The sequence below is a fragment of the Anopheles bellator genome, chromosome X, assembly GCF_943735745.2.
Source record: "Anopheles bellator chromosome X, idAnoBellAS_SP24_06.2, whole genome shotgun sequence".
Taxonomy (NCBI): domain Eukaryota; kingdom Metazoa; phylum Arthropoda; class Insecta; order Diptera; family Culicidae; genus Anopheles; species Anopheles bellator.
Window position 1 is genome coordinate 8192148 of NC_071287.1, and position 5166 is coordinate 8197313.

The following is a 5166-nucleotide window of genomic DNA, read 5'->3' on the forward strand; positions in this document are numbered from 1 at the left end:
TATGATCATCACTTGGCTGTGTGCTTTGCATTTCGGGGTCGCGACATCTGTTGGCCGGTACACGTCACACGGTAGCGTCCAAGAGCACTCGCAACAAGACCGGAGCGAGCCATTCCACACACCCTCCAGGCAGGCAGGCAAATTGCAACTCAACTCAGGGGGCCATCACCGACACACGTTCTCGTCCGACAGTTCGGACGTATGCGCGGATCGTATCGTAGTACTTAGCGTTCATCTGCCTCTCTCGCTCACTCTCTAGCCTGTTTCTCTGCCAATGATCCAGTTTTGCCAGCCGTATGTGTTCCGGTCTGGCAGGATGGCCTGCTCAAGTCCGTCGTCATCGTCGTCGTCGTGGTTGGTGGGCGGGAAGAAAGTGGCACAGGTCGCCGTGACGGAGTGTGGATCCTCCGTCCCGCACACACGCGCGTAGATGCGCCCTTTAACAAGCCCTATGAAGAAAGCAGAGAGGATCACAAGCAAAACTGACAATCAAGCCGATCCGAACCCAACACGAAGATGCGTACCAAAGGCACAACCGTGCTTTCGTGGGCCGTGCCCGGGACTCTGGCCCGGCTTTCCTGACAGTCCAGCCCCAGTCCAGCAGGCAAGACATGTAACTAGGTCATCTCATACCTAGGACCTAAAAATCCGCACGGTGCCTAGCCCATTAGCGCACATACGAGCACCTCGCACAAATTATTCCGATCGGTGACGGTGTCAACGCACACCATCTAGGTACGCAGAGTACCGCAGGAAGTACCGCCCGGATTACGGTAAGTATGTCTCTTCACGATGGAATATACGCAGAATAAACGAATAATACAAGCAGTCTCTCGCATGTCCCCCTCGAAAGGGGCCCAGAAGCAGGGGTCTAGTAGTTGGCAAGCGTGCGCGATCTCTAAAGCTGATCAGGTTCGGTCGGTTCAACAGTGCGGTTTAAGCTTTCGGGAAGAAGGTACTTTCCCGACGATGACATCAAAGGCAAAGTGTGCGGGGAGGGAAGAGCGTGTCGCACAAGGAGGGGCGACGCGAGCGGGGTGTGTGAAAGTAGAAAGTAGAACGACACGGCTCCTCACACCATCACTTAGCGCTCGCCACTTTGCAGATCGCCGGATCACGGAGAGTGTGGATCGGATCAGCGGCAAAGTCAGTTGCTCCGACAACGCACCGCCACACCGTACCTTGCCCACCCATCAAATGCTGGGGCTGGGGTATCTGGAGATGGCCCGCGTTTCCGGTCGCTAAAATCACACTCGAAACGTAAACAACGGCAGCGTCGTCAGCTGTCAATCGGCCTTTGTCGTCGGTTTTGGCGGCCGATGCTCGATATGTAAACAAAAAGGGAAACGGAAGCTCCCCGGATAAAACGATCGAGCGATTTGCGATTTTGCTGTGATTTGGACGAACGGGTCAGAGAGGCCACCGGAATCGGCCGTAGTTCATCCATGCAAGGTACGGCGGGGCTAGTAGGTAACTGACTTTGGGTCGAACGATCTTACGAGGCTCACGGGCACGGCGACATTAGAATCGAGCGAGCGAGAGCAATAGAAATGAGCGACGCAGGCTGGCAGGTGCGAGATGACACAGGTGAGTAGGATATACACCGAGATCCCAGGATCTGCGGAGGGCGAGCAAGGAAGAGCCAGGGGGCGATAAGAGCATCAGCAACCCAAAGCACACTCGAGATCTCGTCCCATTGCCATCGGGAATGAGTGACCAGTCCGCGGGGCCCTGCGTGCGGTGACGACCACAGAGACGAATGGGCTGGATTGATCAATGGCAGAGAGCAGGAAAGATACAGAATCCCTCTCCCACATGCCCTCTCACTTTCTCTCTCTTTCTCTCTCGCAGTCGATCACGGTGGTGTCTACCAATTCGCACACTCTCTCACACACTCCTGACCACGGGCTGAAAGCTGACCCGCGATCCTCGGACCCTCGTTAGAGGACGTCAGAAGATGGCTGTAGAACAGAACCCAGGTCAGGTGCCAGAAGGACACTGGGCCCTGGACACAGCGGATGTGAATGAAGGAAGAAGATCCCGGAGCTGCCCCCCCACTGGGGTTGACCATAGTAGCGGGTCGCAAGGGAAGAAATGGGGAGCTTGGATTGGATCCCGCGATCTCGCCGAGTCCCCACGCCCACAACACAACACACCTCGTTCAAATCCTGGTGTTACACGGTGTGATGATCCTCGCCCCGTCGTCGCGTGGGGAGTTCTTCAGCTGACGTCGAACCTATACACGCACACACGGAATGGCAGGTCCTGCGCACAGATACACCCACACCCGCGTACGCAGGCACGCACGCACCTTTTTTTCGCTGTCGCTTGCTCGCGCGAAGCTCTCTAGATTAACACACACCGCAGAGGCTCAGAGCGTGCGCGCCAAACCGTTTGCGCAAGCGTCTCACACGCAACTGCCCGCGGTCGGTGGTCGTCGTTGCCGTTGCCTCGTCCAACCGACCCGGCCCAGTGTGTGTGTGACGACACACTACCACGCGCAGCCACACGGTCTGGGTGTGCGACCGACTCTGCGTACGGTGCTCGCGCACCGTGGAGAAGTCACCAGTCACACGGGCGAGCGCAAAACGGAAATTGGTAAAACAAACGGAGCAAAGAAGGGCCGAAAGAGATGGGCCCTCGGTGGCGCCCTGATGTTCCGATTGTGTTTATTAATGAAATTATGCGGCTCAAACAATCGCTTGGTTGGCGTGACTGTTTTTTTTCTTCCTACGGAGCAAACGCAGCCTCCGCAGTCGGTAGGATAACACAGCGGTACAGCGGTACAGCGGCACAGCGGCCCCTTCTGCTGCCAGCAATTCCTAAACTCCGTGTCCACATGTGTCCAACATCCCCACGGACAGCCGCCACTTGGTAGCGGAAGAGTTACTTTGGATGGAGTGTCTGGAAATGCCTGGACGTGTAGACCGGACCGGTGTTCGCCGAGGGCTCCACTCTCAAACCCCGGATGGGGTTCGCTCTAACGCGGGTTTGAAAAATATAGAAGCTGCGCCGTCTCCTCTGCACAATCGCCTTGTGATAACGAAAGGATTAGAGGGTTTGCCATCCACCTTCCTCTCGCTTGTGACGTTCGTCATGGTCTCTTTCAAATGGCTTCGGCGGTCGTGGTAGCTGTATGGTAGTAAATGTCGTAGCCGCTACCACGCGTATTCTACTCACCACTGCCTAGCCATCGAATTTCTTGTAGTGCTATGAGGTCCTTTTCAACGAGTCGCCTGCCTGTGTAACAATGCCTACATTTCATGACATCAGTTCCTGCAGGTAAACCTGGTCCTTGTCCGCAGCTTAAGTCGGTCATCATCTGTCTGTGTGTCCTAGCGTACTCTAGTGCTCATACGGCTCAGTCCGTTCCTCGAAGATGAAAAAGCGCTCGGTATTTAAATGGCCGACTTGAAGGTGTGAAACGCATGCACAACGCATGTGTGTTGTACGAGTCAATGGTCGATTTATGTTACTTTTCTGCTTCTGCTAGACGCAAGTAGGACAACAACCGTCGAAATAGTCATAGTATATGAAAATAAAGATCATTTGCATCGTATGCACAATGCTAGACACAAGAAATCTACACCAGAACGAGTAGGCAAACGGGTAATAATCAGCTCATCAATAAATCCTTGTCTATTTGTAAAAAATAACTAAATAAGCCCTTAGGATAATAGACTCTTGCTCTACCAGGTGTGTAAGTTGAAATGTCGCATTGAAACACAAAGCCAATAATCTGACGGGCAAGGTCTGGGAAATACTGGAGGCCTAAAACGTTTAACAATTAAGAATTTTTATTGTGTCTTTCACGACTTTAGCTATATGCGCCGGTGTGTCGCCATGCTTTAATATGACTTAAACGTGTCTTCGGGCACATTCGATTGACTAAAATTACATTTTCATTATTGAATATCACAAAATCGTTTACTTGGTTGACTAGGGATAGCGCAGAGGTCCGAATATTGGTCCATTACTATTGCGATTGCCCACAGGTTCGAAGAGTCTATCTGCTTCGATCTATTTTAAGACATTTCGTACCACCGGAGCGCCCGAGCAAGCGGCGGCTAGACCAAGGGGGTTTTAAGAAACAATTGCTCAAAAATTTCACATGCATCGCTCTGGTGTAGCCATTACTGGACCAGCGGCGGCTATTTGGATTGCCTGAGTACCAGATCTAAACCACTGAACAAAAACGGCCAAAATCAGGAGCGAAGGAGAGTGAGTTCGTGCTGCGATCAGAGCGCACACCGCTTTCTCCTGCTCTCCCGCCACCGTAGCGGAGCGAGTGTCGCCGTAATATCTGCTACTGATGCACTTGCCTAACAACGTGTACGGCTGAAGATGTGGGGTGACAACAAACCCCGTGGTAGCAAGAACGCCCATCGGGCACTAATTGAATCAGGAGCAGTTTTCAGGAAACATATTATTCAATCAAGCGCTATATTGTGTACGCACCGCTTGATGCTCTTCTCTTGCGCTCTCTCTCTCTCTCTCTCTCTCGCTCGCCTGTTCTTTTACTACACGCTTCGAAATGTGGCGCAGAGTTTGTCGATGTTTCCTTCCTTACTTTCTTTCGACTTCCTTTCCGTGCCAATGTTGCGTACCAGCATAGCGAGCTCAAATGCGCACTAATCTGACGGCAGGGTCCCTCTTGGCGACAATCTCGGTCGGGATAATTGTGATATGATTATGGAGATACTTTTAATCTTGCACTATCTACCACCTCGTGATATCTCTCTCTATCTTTCAAGACCGTTCGTTATACAGAGTGGACGACTGCTGCATCGGCTGTTACAACCGGGTTCTTTACGCAAGCCGAGTGAATCGAGCCACAAATGTGTATTTGATTACAATAAAGTTAATATATTTTTCTTGGCTTATGTAGTACAATTAAGAGGCAAATGTCGGCTATTGCTTCCAAACACCTCTAAAATTCAAAAGAAAAAAAAGTAGTACAATTACAGTAGTTATAGGATACATGTTGTTTCCTAAATGTGGTCCTAATCCTAGTGTCCGAAAAATATCTGCACCCAAACAGCCAATGTGCTGTGTGGCATTGACGAGCTACGATCGGCCTCTGTAACCGGGTCCTTCACGCAAGCCGACTGGAGCCGCTGATAGCCACAATCGTGCCATTGATCATAATAAATTTAAAATATTTTT